Below are 17,009 nucleotides of genomic sequence, written 5' to 3' on the forward strand. Positions count from 1 at the left end.
GGAGATAATGCTACCATCATCAAAACAGTCCTGAATCCTATGGAGGAGTACCCTGCCAACCACCTTCTGGATGACATCTATCAGGTTTATAGGCCTGTAGTTGGCAGGGTCCTCCTTGTCCCCGTTTTTATAGATGGGGACTACTTCGGCTCCTTTCCAGGAGTCCGGGACTGGTGCTCCCTTAAGGATTAAGTTAATCAGAAGGAGAATATAATTGGCCCATTTGACAGGTTCGAGTTGGAGTAAGTCTCCCGGAATTCCATCCGGTCCTGCAGCTTTGGAAGGAACTATGCGATTAATTGCATCTATGATTTCTGTGATGTTGAAAGGTGTAACTTCATCATCAGAATGTAGATGGTGGGCTTGTTCTGCAAGCTGCTGGTTATCCGGGGAATCCTGTTGTAGGTATAATTTGGAGAAGTGGGCATACCATTCTGAATTGGGGATGTGATTAGGAATTGGGACAGTACCTCTGGAGTCAGCAGCTTTGATCAAGTTCCAAAAGACTGTGGATTCCCTTGGATTGCAAGCAGCTTTAAGTGCCTGCCAATAGGATTCCTCCCAATCACGTTTGGCGTTTTTAATGGCAGCATTATACTCTTTCCTGGCTTCTTTCATTTTAAGAGGAATTTTCCTTTTAAGGGCAAGGGATAGGGCCTTTCTCTTTAGTCTACAGTCCTTTGTGAACCAGAAATTGGCCCCCTTTTTATTTCTATCCTTGCGGTTAGCAGCTTGCCTAATCTGAAAGTGAGAGCTCATCTGAATGATAGTTGCTTCATAGATAGCAGTTGCATTAGATATTTCAAGGGGATCTATATCGGCTGCCTCCAATTCCTTAGTTCCCATAGTTCCCAACAACAGTAGTTCGAGAATGGACTGGATTTTGAGATCTTGCCCAACAACCTTCTTCCACTTCAGAAACCTGCCAGAGTTGGAGGGGACGACATCCTTAGTGAATAATATGGGGTCTGTGCTTGGGACTTGCTCGGGCAATGACCAGAAATTCTTCAGGGAACAAGACAGAAAATTATGGTCGCTGTCCACTGTGGAACCAACTGCCATATCAGTAGATGCAGTCCAGAGGCGAATATCTAATAGAATATAATCGATACGTGAGGTAAACCCTACTCTGTTGAATGTATGGGCTCCTAAACAATCGGATGGAGCGCTACCATTCAATGCCCTCAAACCAAATTCGGACGTGATTGCATTGATTTGGATGGCCACCTGAGTCCACTTCTTAATGGGTACTAAATCTAGAGAGGGTATTCCCCATTGAAGATCTTCGTCTACTGTCCCTAAGAGATCATCCGAACCGAGGGGTTCGAAGGTACAATTAAAATCTCCTGCTATCATAACTTTCGAAAGTGGGTGGCAGCTACTTAATTTTTCCTCAAGGAAGAAGAGAATGGGCGAGGTCATACCACCAGTCGTCCCTCTTACATAGATATTAAAAACTTCAAGGGTTTCCCCACCCTTTAGCCCTTTTATGGTAAGCCACAAGATATCTTGGGATTGAACTACATGTTGTTTTGCTGTCCACCCCAAGTCGATGCTGATCCACACGATCAGGCCGCCAGAAGGGCGCCCCTTACCTGTATACAAAGCTGAGGTAAAAAAAGTAGTGTACCCTGATTTATGGAGTGGTGTCAAGCTCCAGGTTTCCTGAAAGATACATAAATGGTGATCTTCAACTAAGCCACTCCAATGGGGCCGTGGTATCTTGTTCCTGAGTCCCGCAACATTCCAAGAGAGAATTTTTAGTGGAGTGCTGCGCGACTCAGGTACTTTGGCCATCACATCTGCAACTGAATGATTCATGGTGATCTTCGGGTTAGTTAGTGATTGGTCATACCCTAAAGATTCCTGTCCTACCTGGTCCACATTGGAAATGATAGCAGGAGTAGCACACAAGGTCGGTTCACCTAGTGATGTAGGATCCAAGGGTAGGCTCCTAGAAGCATAGGGGTAGCTAGAGACAGGCCCTGCACTTCCCCTAGAGCCCAGGTCAACGGTGGATGCTGTGCTACAATTTCCATGAGTGGCCGTATATGGTATATCATACGAGAGGACATGGGGGCAGCCAGGCGAGGTGTATTTGCCCAGATAAGGGTATTTATTCTGGCCCGAGTCCTGAACAGGATTGTGTGGAAGTCAATCGATTTGGCTCAATGATGAAGGTGAACCACTCTCTAGATGTTCCTGGTGGCAAAACTGCTCTTCTCTCTGCTGTAAGTGGGGAACACCTGATCTGTATTGAGGACGAATTAGGAGGATATGTACGATACTCCAGGGCAACCAGGTTATCTGCCAGATCCGCGCTAGACAAAGTTAGTTTAATATTGTCAAACGCCCTATCTGCAGATGGACATCTGCTTGCTCCTAGTATATCCTCCCGTATTATGGAGCGACAGCCTCTAATATGCCGTAGCCAGTGAATAGACTTGTTCACTAGAGATTCTCTACTCTCAAAATGACACGTGGAGTTTAGTTTGGGCACATTTACCATGAAGACAGTGTGCGTTTTTTCCTTTTGGTCCCAGTGATTATAGGAAGATGGAAAGGGCATTGTAACCCGCAGTTTTAAATGAGTCTGATGGTAAGAGTCAGGTGGTAAAACACTACTCCTAAGATTAGAATGTTTTTTGACTAAAGGACGTTTCTCGAAGAGGTTCTCAGTGCAGAAGACATGGGGTATATTGTAAGTATCATAATTATGGAACACTGGGGCCTGTACCTTTCTTGGCCCTTCTTCCCCTTTCCCAGTGGTCAATATTGTAGGGGGAGGACCCTCTAGGGTGGGGGAAGCTGATTTGGAAAGGAAGCTGAAGGAGAAGGACTGGCTAGGGAGGTGAGTTTTATAATTACTTTTTTCAAAGATTCAACCTCAACCCTAAGAGACTGGACAATTTTAATCAGGTTTTTGTCAGAACATCTGCAGAGACAAGTCCCTTTTGAATAAGTTTGGGGGAGCCGTAATTTCAACAGGTGTAGTAGTAGGAAGGTCTGCTAGAATTGCAAACCTGTTGGAACAAGGTATAGGGATAACAGGTTGGCTCGTTGTTGCACTCGAAGAATCAATCTGTAAATCCAGGACATGAGCTGCAGTTTGTTTGTGGACCAGAACCTTTGGTAATTGCTCATCAGGTTTAGATAATGCTTTTTTGAACATTAATGGTATGATAGATGAAGGGGGACATGTGTGTTGGCTAATGTTGGGGGGGAGGCAGAAGGTTTCTCAATCAGAAGATCCTCACACTCTCTGACAGGGGTGTTTATCCGATCCATGACACAATTGTCAGCGGCACTTTTGGGGATCTTCCTGGCCTTTTTTAACTTCCCTGCACCTTTATTGGAACCGCTGCCACCCCCAGCCCCCTCCATAATTTTCCGCTTTCCCATTGAGGCACCAGGCACCAAACAATTGACAATGAGTGTACGATAAGAGCCAAGGACTTCTTTGTTGTAAAAAAGGAAATACATAAGATCGTATGTCTATCTGGACGATAAAGGGGACAGACTTATAGTCACAGTACCTCTAGAATAATCGGCCCGTTGTTGTGGTAGAGTATGAAGGTGGGCCCAGCCCGGCCTCCTCCGGGAACTGACGGGCAAGGATGGGCCCGCCCTTGGCCCAGGCTTTGCCCGGGCGCCGCCCGCGCGTGTCCTGCGCCGCGGAGAGAGTATCTGCGCTATATGCGCGTCGATCAATTAGCTCCTCCCCTTCTCTACAAACTCGCTGCACCTGAAGCAGGAAGGGAGGATCCTGGGAGATGTAGTCCTTTATGCACGTGGTGGATCTGGCGCGATAGCTTTGGCCACTGTTTTGGACCTCGTGCTCCCGTCCCAGCAGAGATAGTTGCCTGCAGTCCCCAGGAGCGATGGCACACCCAGCAGCAGTCACGGCTTCCCAATCAGAATACCACATTAGTTGACCTCTCATCAACTAATTTACTTTTTTTTTTATATATGTACAAAATGGATCAAATAACAAGCTGTTGATAACCTATCTCTGCCAGGTACTAATGCTGACCAAATGTACAATTGATCATAGTCAAATTATAAATGTATATGCATTTCTTCGCTGGCATTGACTCCCTTAGGTTCCATACTGTCTAACACTAATATATATCTAGATTCTAGGATTCTGAGTTTCTTTTCCCTGTCCCCCCTTCTCTCATCATTTCTGGCCCCATCAATGATGCTGTATTTCACATTGTTTATGTCATGTTCTGGACAATTGAGGCAGTGTTTGGATAGAGCATAGCTTAAATCTCCATTCTTTACTTCTCTCAGATGCTGTAGTATCTGCCTGTGTACTTTCACTCTTGTGCGTGTAGTGTTTCCTGATCTTTTGTGACCTGTTGGCTACCATGAATTATTTCAAATTTTCTCCATTTCTGCAGGCTTTGCACTTATTGCACTTAAAAAGCCTTCTATGGGATGTAGCCACGTTTTCTTGTCCGTTCTGATATCACTGTTGACTAGCTTGTCCCTAATGGAGTCTGCTTTTTTATACGTGATCAAAGGGTGTTTGGGTAGGTCCATACCTAAGATGGGCTCTCCTTTGATAAGGTGCCAATTTTTTAGGAGTATGTTTCTAACTTTCTGGTGTGCTGTGTTGAATGTGGTAATGAAACGATATTCCATGGGTTAACAGGACGTTATAGTGAAAATGTGAGCAACAACATACTATTTAAAACAGGCAAAACCCAGAAAACAACCAGTTATGGTTATCTCAAGTAACTATATCTTGCTCCTCCACAATGCACAATATTGTCGTCAATGATGCCATTTCAGATATTGCAGCAATGTTGCCAATAATGTCATAGAGCATATCATAAGTGCATGGCCAAGGCGTGGGTTATAGTCACTTTATTTAGAGGCATCATTCTGACAGGTGATTGACTCAACCTGTATTTACCAGCTATGTGCAATATGTGATTGACTGGACATTTGTATTAATTCCCTTTAGCCACCATTTGCTTATATGCTACTGTGAATTGCTCGTGAAATTTGAGACAGAGAAGGGAGTCCAGCATATAATAGATGATGCCCAGACCTCTCAGACTTAAAGAGGCCCTGACCTGCATGATTGATTCCAGTGCAGCCAATCAGCTCTTACAGTATCCCACCTACTGACCCAATCTTTCTCTTGCAGAGCTATTTATGAGAATTTGTAGGCATTCAAAAGGAGTATTGTGGATTTATGCACCAGGTTTTGATGCGAAGATTAATGTGCAATTTATTGCCATTAATATTTGGAGGGGGGACAACGTGAGCCTAATAATGATTATTAAGAGTTTTATCGTAAATGAAGGAAAAACTGATTTGACTCTTGAATATTTGATAATACAGGGCAGAAAATATTGCAATCACATGCACGTGTGCACTCACGAGACAGAGAAACACCATCTGAAAACCTCAAAATGATATGACTGAGTAGTTACAACCATCATTCTGATCTGCATGCATGTATCTGCATGTATTCAAAAACATAACTCCGAAGCATGCAGCCACGCTCTTTATAGCTCAGAGCCGCAGAGAAAAATGTATTCCAATGAATAGAATGCTGCAATGGCTTTTCAAAAACCCAAGACTTGAAAGCTCTCTAACGGCTTAGAATCAAAGAAAAGTCATACTAGTAATGTGAAGAACATAAGGTACTGATTGAAGGCATTGTTGCAAGAGTTGTGTGAAATCTTTCAAGCTTTCGATAAGAATGACAATCACAGTTTCTTTCATATATAAAATTAATACATGCTCCATCAAGACAAGATGAAACATTTTTTTATTGGCATTGATAGAGACCTAATTTTTCTTATATTCTCTATGCTCACATACAATTTTTGATTGTAGGTATTCTGATTTACCATATTTGCATGCACTTCTTATATTAATTTGTATATTCGTTAATATTCCTTATGCAGAGTCTAGAGACACATAGGAGTGTGTAACCTATCTGCGCTTATTAAGCAGAAAAGGTTGCCCTCAGCGGATTTAAAAGTTGCTTTTTGGCAATACTTACGGGCATCTTTACAAGTCCCTAGCACAGCAGGATCGTCACTTTTAACAACCTTCCTGTTGTTATTGGGGCTTCGCCTTATTTACGAGGTGGCATGAAGCCATTAAAATTGGCCGCAACACTCATTGATTTTGATGCTACCCCCTATGTACAAGAGTGGCATAAATAGGAGGTAGCGCTAAAATTAAGACCAGGGGAAATGCTTTATTTTAGCTGTTTCTATGTGTGCTGTCTTGTGCAGAACACATAGAAACAACAAAACGCCATGAATGATTATTTATGTGCAGGAAGGTTACCCGCCCTGCAGATAAACAATCATTGCAGAAATGATGATTTGCAACTTCTATGTGTGCTGCACAATGCAGCACATATAGCAGTTTCACATCGCCATTTGTTATTGTTCATGTGCAGGACGGGACACCTTCCTTCACATAAACATTGGTGCAAGCGTGCCTGCATAGGCGCTAGGCAGCTTAATTTAGCGCCAGCGCTGGAAATATGCAGAGATGTGCTGTATCTTTGTAAATAAGGCTCATCCCTGCATTTTTGGAATGGCGGAGCGTGGAGTTAGCATTTTGTGCTTAATGTCATGCTCCGCCATTCCTTTCACATATGTCCCATAGATCTATGCAACAGCCACATTTCAGTCAATAAAAGGTGCGTGTGTGAAACTGCCACCATTAGCTCAAGATACGTATCAGTTGTGTCTGTCTGTGTGAGTTAATGTTTACATGGTTCTCTAACTACCTCCCTGGGTGTTTTAGTGTCAGTCTGCTTTTCTGCTATTATTAGGGTGCACTGTTTGATAAGCAATGGCATGTTTGTTCAGAGCAACTAAACTGTGATTGTATATGTTGTCAACACACTCACTTCAAAAGTAAATTTCGTAATGTTGAATTTTACATTAAAACTGAAAAAGAGAATAATGATAAGTGGCATAAAATAGCAGTTTACTTATTGGTAAAGGGACGATTTGACTTGTCCACCTGACAGATTAAGTACTGCTATAATAAGTTGGAGGAACACGAAATACCTACTAAAGCAGTACACAACAACCTAGAAATAGTACCAGTTCCAGAAGTACTTAAAGATTTGAGTGTTTATGAAACCATATTAATACAGTGTATACATCCATTTCAAGCTATAGTCTGCATGGAGCTAAAGCCAGGGAAATTACCTCCAACTGAGCTGCAGAAAGGTCTCAAAGGTAGAGTTGTATACTTGCCATTAGATTTTAGGCAAAATATTGAAACTATAGGGGTAGAGAGAAATTTGGAAGAGGGACTTGTAATCCTGGTAAATGGTGTCCCGACTAAGTGTGAAAAGATATGGCAAGAGTTAATAGATTACAATAAAGTTAAAAACGCAACTTTATATCTGGTACAAAATAACATATATTACAGAAATGCAGACTTTCTTCAAGATTTCACACATCTGGAGGACAATACTTAATCATCAACAGGTCAGATAGAAAAAGTGGATTGATGCAGAGTAGAAGAAATATTTTAACATTACAGCATCCTCCCCTACATACTAAAAGAAGTTGTTGGTGATGCTATTGAGCTATATCAGTTAAAAGAAGCAAAAGGAACCCCCTTAAGTATTTGGGAAAAATGTTTAGAAGCTCGCTGTTTCCCTCATCTCTTTTCTACAGTAGTAGGTGGTAGGTATGATGATCGGTCTTTAAACATACCTGTGGCCAAGTACAGATGTACTAGACTTTATACAGGGGACCCTAGATTTAATCAATGTATCCCTTATAGGTTGTATCTATTATTTGACAGTGATTTGGCTGCATTGTCTTATGCCACAATTCACATTTTCAAAATAGGAGTAAATCTGCAAAATCTATCTGCAAGATAATTTGTTGAGAAACTCACGAAAAAGATGAACTGGAATACAACTTCATCAGTCTCATGGCATGTCAACATGGGACCAATGAATATTGGTATAGTCGCCACAGTGATTAAAATGCATGTTGAGAAATTTAGGAGCACCTACATGGTTTCCAACACTCAAATGTGCTGTGTATGCATGGGAAAACCTGCTTCAATTCTTGCAAGAGGCAAATTCAAATATTAAAGCCATCGATCTAAAGACACCAGGAGAACTTGGCTCATCTGACATTGCAAACATTTGCAGATATTTTAGCCACAGATTGCAAGTCATGATGGCTTGTATCTGCAATAAAACAAATCTACCTCTTGGTGAAGTGACTGATTATTAAGTCAGATGTGCTCCACATATTCACATGCTATTATGGGTAAAATATTCTTAAAAGTTTGGAAAAGACACTGATGAGTCTGAGTTGTCTTTCATAGAGCAGTATTTGACTTGCATAATCCCAAAGTAGACTGTTGAGAAAATGTCAAGACAACAAGTTCTATAATTCCAAAATCATAGGTGTGGAAAATACTGCTGTCAAAAATATATATCAAAAAGAAAATGTTATACAAGATGTCGTTTTGGATTCCCATGACCTGTGATTTCAGAAGGAAGAGTTAACAGCTTGTTTTCTGCAGTCAGTCACACTTTCACCTGGAAATCACCAATGAACACAAACAACCTCAGAAGAGCAGAAGCTTCCAAATACATCAATGACTAAAATTCTGTCATTTTGAAGATGTGGAATGCAAACATGAATCTACAGTTTTTTGCTGATAATTCAATTGTGTTGCTCTGTACATCACCTCTTATATAATAAAGTCAGAGAAAACCGAGATGAAAGAGATGTGGGTGGAGATTTCAACAGAAGGGATGCTTACAAAGAAATTGTATAGTTTTATTTGAAAATGCTTTCTCGCAGAGAGCAATAGGCTCTAATGAATATGCAGACCGGTTATATTTAGCTAGTTTTTTTTCTAATTCTAGAAGAGTTCTATGGGTGAGTTTAGGGTGTGCTAATGCTCAAAACAGAGTACTGAAGTCTCTTCCTAAAATCCAATACCTTGCAGAATTTGAGCCACACTGTACAGATATTCTGAAGACTAATATGTTGGATACGTACTATTCAAGAAGGAGTCCTTATCTAGAAAGGATGTGTCTGTATGAAATACTTCAACATTATACATACAGACATAGGGCCCGATTCACAAAAGTAATCTTAGACAAAATCATAACTTTACGACTTTCGGTATTCACAAAAGGCATTAAGGAGTATTAAAGTTAGGATTCCTAACTTTACTACTCCTAATCTCTTACAAAATCCTAACTTTACGACTTTTGGTATTCACAAAAGGCATTTAGGAGTAGTAAAGTTAGGATTCCTAACTGTACTCCTCCTAAATGCCCTTTGTGAATACAGAAAGTCGTAAAGTTAGGGTTTTGTCTCAGTTTATATAAAACTAGAAGAAGGAAAATTTGCTGTTCATGGATGTAAAGGATGTTTGGTTAGACATACCAAAGGGAATTTAATCAACCATCAAAAGCTAAGCTGCCAAACTCCAGGCAAAAGAGGGTTTGTCAATTTACCCCCTTTACAGTTGTTCAAGCTACGGAGAACTGAAAGTAAGCTAGTTGGAGAATTTTACTGTTATGAAGACTCATTCAATGCTGTGAAACACACCATTGAGTTGTCCGTGTTTCCAGTGTCTCTTCAAATTTGAGAGAAGAGTTTGAACAAGAAGAAATATTTGCTGCTGAGATGACAAGAGCAAGTTCTCAGAGCAGTCTAAGTTAAGTACCTAGAAGGCAAGATTCTCATGGACAGCCAATCATTCAAAATGAAGCTGCAACAGCCTTGAATGAGGTGGAGAATGCAATGCAGTAAGCAAGACTGGAAACTGTGGATCTAGATCAACTAATACAGCAATTGAAAACAGATCACAAAGAAATGGCAAAATTGAATCGATTTCTGAATGAGAAAAACGAGTGTGCATGTTCGATATATAAAACCAGTTCTATTGTACATAAGTGATCAAGCTAGAACTGGAAAAGCATCTTGATTAATGTACTGACAAGTTATCTACAGAAGACAACAGATTTCAATTTGTCGGGTATAGTTACTGCACCAATAGGCTTAGCTGCACATGATATTAAAGGAGTTACCCGTCATCGATTATTAATGTTGCCTGTTGAACACGACAACAAATTAGAATACAACAAATTATCTGGCGATGCTTGTCATGAAGTCGCAACAGTATTAAAGAAATTAAAGCTACTAATTAGTGATGAAGTCAGCATGGTGTCTCACCGAATGTTCGCTTTTAAAACCTTAAGAATGCAGAAAATATTAAAAGCTGACTATGACGTGCTTGTTTGAGGGAAACCCATAATAGTCTTTGGAGACCTACTACAACTAACTCCAATTTAAGGACAGACTGTATTCAAGACACTACTACATAATTAAACTAGAAATACACTAGGTAGTATTGGAAATGTAAGCATTTGGGAAAACATTGAATACTAAGAGTTAATCAGAAATATGCGCCAAGTATCAGATGTGCAATACAAAGATATACTAAAGGACATAGGAGTAGGAGTCCTTACAAAAAAAGAATAGAGAGTATGATAAACCCGTCTCATCAAAAATCTGTTTCCAACTAATGTTTTAGCTGCTGAAGTAATGTATAATTTTGTTAAGGAAGAGAAGTCTATTGTTTGTTTGATGCCAACCCATGAGGAGTGTACTAAATTCAACGAACAATTACTGCAACTGGAAAAAGAAGAGATCATCGAAATTTGAGCAAATTATAAAATAGAACATCAAGGAGTTACAGTGTTACTAATGGAAAAAACGCAATTAAAATTGGACAGTTTAGAAAAGTCTGTGTTGACAACTGCAAGATTAGAAAAACAGCTACTGTAAAAATGAGTGTGGAATTTTCCATTGCAATTTAAATGTTGAAGAAGGTCTAGTGAATGGCACAATGGGTAAAGTTATGAAATGTATTAATTATTCAAACAGAAATTCAAATGGCGTGCAATACTTAGCCATAAACTTTAATGATGTTGGTGATGTTAACCAGATTGGTAGATGCATTGTACGTTTCCTACTTGTGAAAGATTTGCATGTCCAGCGAAAGCAGTTCCCAGTGTCTTTAGCGTATGCAATAACTATTTTACACATCGCAAGGTTTAAATGTAGATACACCTCTTGTTAATATTGGTAGAAGTGTATTCAAAGGAGGAATGTCATATGCAGCTTTGTCGCGAATTAGAACATTGTCTGGTTTATATCAAATTGATTTTGATGAGGAGAAAGTAAGTACTGATGTGAGCTGTGTAAGGCTATAGCAATCATATTTCATGAAGGAGTTAATATAACCTCTGGACACTACACAATATATTAAAGATGTCAAACAGGATGGACAGAGTGCAATGACATACAAATGACATTCAAATCAAGACTACCTAAAAGGTTACCAAACTCAAATCTGCTATTTCTAGAACCGAAGTTGTAAAGACAATTTAGTATAACTAAATGTGGTATTGTGTCGACATGTATATGGATTATGTGTTTCTGAGTCATTATTCGGCCTATTAGGGGTATTGTCTACAGCAAGCTATTTTTAACAGCTGGAATGGAATTTCTAAAACATTACAGGACTACATTCTGTTATTACAGATAAAAAACGAATTGGAGGTACTATAATGCCGGCAGCCTTAAGTTGCATCCAAGAAGTCTCTTCACCACTAAAAATAATGACCCATTTTGTTTCTGCTACAGCAACTTCCACAAGTAGTACTGTCTGTCATGTTTTTTTTACACTGACCAAGAACATTTTAGTCATAATTTGGCCTAACAGGGATGGTGTTTACAAAAGGATATCCAAAATGAAGACTGCTTCATAATTTTGGGAGTTTTTTTGCCAGATATAAAAATATCAGAAACAGTTTTAACATATAGTTGCTTTCATTATTGTAGTACCCAATCAGTAAGCCACTAATAACAAACTTGTAGTGAGTGGATTGCACAGTATCACATATTTGTACTGATGTACTGTGCACATTTATATTTTTATTTTTACAATCCATTGATTGTTTGTTCCCCACTGTTTGATGATGATGATTCATACAGACCACTGTTGAAAGTGAAAAAGTATGAAACCTGTAAAAAACTGTAAAACATTTTACTATGTTATATTAAGGTTTTGGCGAAAAAAAGTTGTATCTTGTTTTGGTTGCCTAATTTGAAAATGAAATCCTAATACATTTTTCTTTGTTTATTTTTTTTCACAATGATTGCAGATCGGGATATATTACATGTGTTAAATCACTGATCTAGTGATGGCTTCTCTGAGTCAATGCACATATACTCATCTCATCATCCAGAAACAACACTTGCATTCATGCAGTGACCCAGGTAGTACCAATATACTAAACCAATCAGCACACAAACTACCTATGCACTCATCCAATCACACAGGCACTACCCTTGCACTCATTTAAACACCTAGGCACTACCCATGCACTCATCCAATCACACAGGCACTACTCCTGCTGTGATCCAATTATCCAGGCACTACTCTTGCACTCATACAATCAACAAAGTGCTACCCAGGCACTCAACCCATCAACCAGGCACTACTCATGCACTCATACAGTTATCCAGTCACTACCAATGCATTCATACAATCACCCAGACACTTCCAATGCAGTCATCCAATCACCATGGTACTACCCATACACTCATCCAATCAACCAGGCAGTACCCATGCACTCATCCAATCACCGAGGCACTACCTATGCAGTCATTCAATTACCCAGGCATGATCTATGCACTCATCCAGTCACTCAGACACTACCCATGCATGAATGCAATCGTCCAAGCACTACCCATTCACTCATCCAATCACCCTGGCACTAACGAGGCACTCATACAAAAATATCTGGTATTACCTATGCAGTAATACAATTACCAAAGCTCCACCTGTGCACTCATGCAATCACCCAGGCACTACTGATGCACTCATCTAATCACCCAGGCACAACCCATACATTTATGCAATTACCGAGGTACTACTCATACACTCATCCAGTCACCCACGCACTACCCAGGCAATTATGCAAACAACCAGGCCCTACCTTTGCAGTGATCCAATCACCTCGGCCCTACCCATACACTGATCCAATCAACCAGACACTACCCAATGCAGTCATACAATTACCCAGGTACTCATCCAATCATCCAGGCACTACCCATGGGCTGATCCAATCACGCCGGCACTAGCCATACACTCATCCAATCACCCAAGCACAACCCAGGCATTTATGCAAACAACCAGGCACTACCTATGCAGTCATACAATTACCCAGCTCCACCCTTGCACTCATGCAATCACTACTGATGCACTCATACAATTACCCAGGCCTCACTCATGTACTCATACAATCACCCAGGCACTACCCATACATTCATCCAATCACCCAGGCACACTACCAATACATTCATGCAATCATCCAGGAACCATCCATACACTTATATATTCAACCAGGTACTACCCATGCAGTTATACAATTTTCCAGGTGCTACCAATGCCCACTAACAATCACGCAGGCACTACTCATGTACTCATACAATTATTATTTTTATTCAGCATTTATTGAGCACATAGGTACCCTAAGGTATCCCAGTGCTAGCTGCTGAACAGGAGGAGGACTGAGAGATTATATGGCAGAATGTTGAAATAACCATGTTTTAATGAGTTTTTGAAAGGGGAGATGGCACGATTCCGAGGGAAGGTGTGGGGCAGGGTATTTCAGAGTCTAGCTACATTGTAAGAAAAAGATCTTCCTCCACTTCTTACACTCTTGATTTTGGGAACGATTGTGAGGTTAAGATTAGCCGAACGAAGACATTTCTTGAGGCAGTAGAAGGAAATGAGGGAGCTTTAAATTGCCGGGCCCTTTTCTCATAGGATCCTATGGGCTGTACACAGAGATTTAAATTTCACTCTTTCTAGAATTGGCAGCCAGTGTAGGGTCTTTAGGGCTGGCTTAGCCGACTAAGTTTTAGGAATCCCAAGCAACAGCCTCACTGCTTTGGAGCTTTTTAGATACTACTATGTAAAGAGACTTACCATAGTCCAAACGAGAGAGGACCAAAGCCTGGATCAGGATTCACCTTACCCCCATAGGAAGGAAAGGAAGAACTTTCTGGAGCAATCTGAGAATGTTGAAACAGGCCCCTGCCAATTTCACTGCTTGGTGGTCAAAATTAAAAGAGTTGTCCAACCAAACGCTCAGGCTTTTGATCGTGGTGTTGAGGGTTGGGGCAGGGCCAAGGTGGATGGGTCATGTCTGTTGAAGATTCATGCTAGTGCCATTGCCCATGAGCATTAGTTCAGTTTTTCCTCCATTGCGCCTGAGGCAGGAGTGTTCCATCCAAGTGGCAACTTTGTCCAGACAGGTTTTAAAATCAGCTATAAAGTTCTGAGGACCACAGAGGTCAATTATAAGCGGCATGTCATCAGCATAAGTGTTGATTTGAATCCCATACAACAGGATGATATCAGCGACTGATCTCATGTACACATGACTTTGTAGTTGAGCGCTAGGCTCCTAGAGGTGGGTTTCCCCTGAGAAGACTTGGAATCGTCGTCCGTCTAAGTAAGATTGGAGCCAGGTAATCGCATCACCTGAGTCACCCACCCTCCTGAGTCTATTTAGTAGGATCTCAAAGTTGACCGTGTCAAATGCCGAACTTAGAACTAGGAGGATAATAGCTACTTCTCCTCCCTGATGAAGGATTTTCTTTGATTCCTCGACCATGGCAAGAAAAGCCATTTCGATTCCATGCTGAGGGTGGAAACTGCTCCAGGAGTAATGCAGGAGACCATGTTTTTTTTAAAAATCAGAGACGGTAGAGTTACCATGCTTTTCCAGGATCTTAACGAGCACCGGAAGTAGAGAGATGGGATGGTAGTAGCCTAAGTCGTCTGGATCTAGGCTTGGTGTTTTGAGTAGAGATTTCACCATGGCATGTTTCCAGGGTGATGGGACTAAGCCAGTGGAGATAGACAGGTTTACCACCTCCAAAATAATGGGGAGTATCACATCTTTGGCTTTGCCGAGGAAGTGGGGGGAGGCAGGGTCTAGGGGGAACATGATTCATTTGAGAGAACATTTCTGACAAAGTATCCAAATTCAGAGTTGGGAGTTGCTTAAGTGCATGCTCCGGGGGCCTGTCCATTAGTAGGAGGTCGCGGGGACATGGTGAGCTGGGAAATGCTGTGTATAAATTTTTAATTTTTCCTTTGAAAAATCCACAAGCTCATTGCAGCGATCTGGGGAAACCTCAGGAGATATTCCTGATCTAGGGAGCACTAGGAGGTTTTTCGCGATGCAGAAAATGTCCCTAGGCGTGTTAGCTGCAGAGTTAATAATACCTTCATAGTAGATTGCCTGAGCTCTTTTTATTTCCATTTGGTAGAGTTTTATAGATGCTCTAAATTTCTGTTTACTAAGTCCATCATAATCTTTCCTCCATTTCCTTTCCAATCTTTTGCAGGCCTGCTTAAGAGATCAAAGCTTGAGAGTGTACCATGGAAACATTTTCTCTCTCATTTTATGGCTGGGTTTAGCAGGGGCAACTATGCCCTTTGAGGACTCAATCCAATAAGTAGTTTTCTCTGTAGCTTAGATAGGATTGGGGTCCATATTAGGTTTGAGATTTTCAAGAGAAGAGATCCAGGAGTCTACTGGGAGATTAGACCAGGGGCGGACTCTCCTGTTAATGAATTTGGCTGCCCACCGACAATTCAGTATTTGTTAGTAAAGACAGGGTTTAAGGTATCGCCTTTCTCATGTGTGGGGTCTTTAACTTAAATAGCTGAATAGCTAATAAGTCCTGAATAAAATCCATGGCATCAGCCTTATTGGGGTCATCAAAATGCAAGTTAAAGTCCCCCAAATAAGTGATGATGAGAAAGACATCTACTAATGTGGCTGCTGCCTCGGTAAGGCTTTTAAGAAATTGCCCACACACCCCTGGGCAGAGATAGATTAAAACTCCAGAAAAGGAGTGAACGGCAGAGAGCGAGATGGTGAAAGAAAGATTTAGCAGTCCGCAATAGAATTGGGTTCCACACGGCATTTAAAAGAGTTTTTGTAAATAATAGCGATGCCTCCGCCTTTCCTCTTGTTGCTATCTTTGCATTGGATATTGTAGCCAGGGGAAAGGGTTTGCACCAATCTGACTCGAATTCTTTATGGAGCCAGGTTTCTGTTAAAAATAATACATTAGGTAGCTCATCTTCCAGGATCACATTGAGTTCAAGTAAGTGTTTTGGTAGTGATCTACAATTAAGTAGAAACATTCTGAAACTATGGGGAGGCTATACCTCCGACTGCCTCTCTACCGATGAGCACATTCTAAAAGAGCAGTGGGAGCAACGAAAGTCCCCACTATGTAGGAGCATTGAGTGGCGGCAATTGCCATTGCATGGGTTCCTTAGTAGTTGGCAGCATAAATAAACAATTTTGCCTAAGGGGGAATGGCAGGGGTTCTTGCCCCTGACCCCGATCGGACGAGGACAGGCACAGGCGGTCTTGCCTTAGGTGAGTCTTCAGCAAGCCAGCGGCGCACCCACTGCGCGTCCATTCTGCCATGTGGCTTATGTAGCCTATCACCTGGAAGCTTCTCTCAGAGTTCCGCCCCGCCTCCTCTCAACCCGCTTCCTCTACACAAAAGGAAGACTGCAGTGAATCAGGGGGCAGGCAAGTGGAGCACAAGTGCAGGTCGGTGCAAATCAGCAAGTTAAAAGCAACAATAAAATAAAATCTGGCTTATGAGTTTTTCTTAAAAACAGACAGGGTTGATCACCCGTGCACTATTTCAATCACTCTGGCACTACTCATACACTCATCCACTCACCCAGGCACTGTACATGCACTCATGCAATCACCCAGACACTACCCATGTACTCCTCTAAATACCCAGGCAGTTTCTATGCACTAATCTAATCATCCAGGTACCACTGATGCAGTCATACAATTACCAAGTCACTACTCAGGCAGTCATACAATTACCTATGCACTACCC

Source organism: Triturus cristatus, chromosome 5_2, assembly GCF_964204655.1.
Source record: "Triturus cristatus chromosome 5_2, aTriCri1.1, whole genome shotgun sequence".
NCBI lineage: Eukaryota > Metazoa > Chordata > Amphibia > Caudata > Salamandridae > Triturus > Triturus cristatus.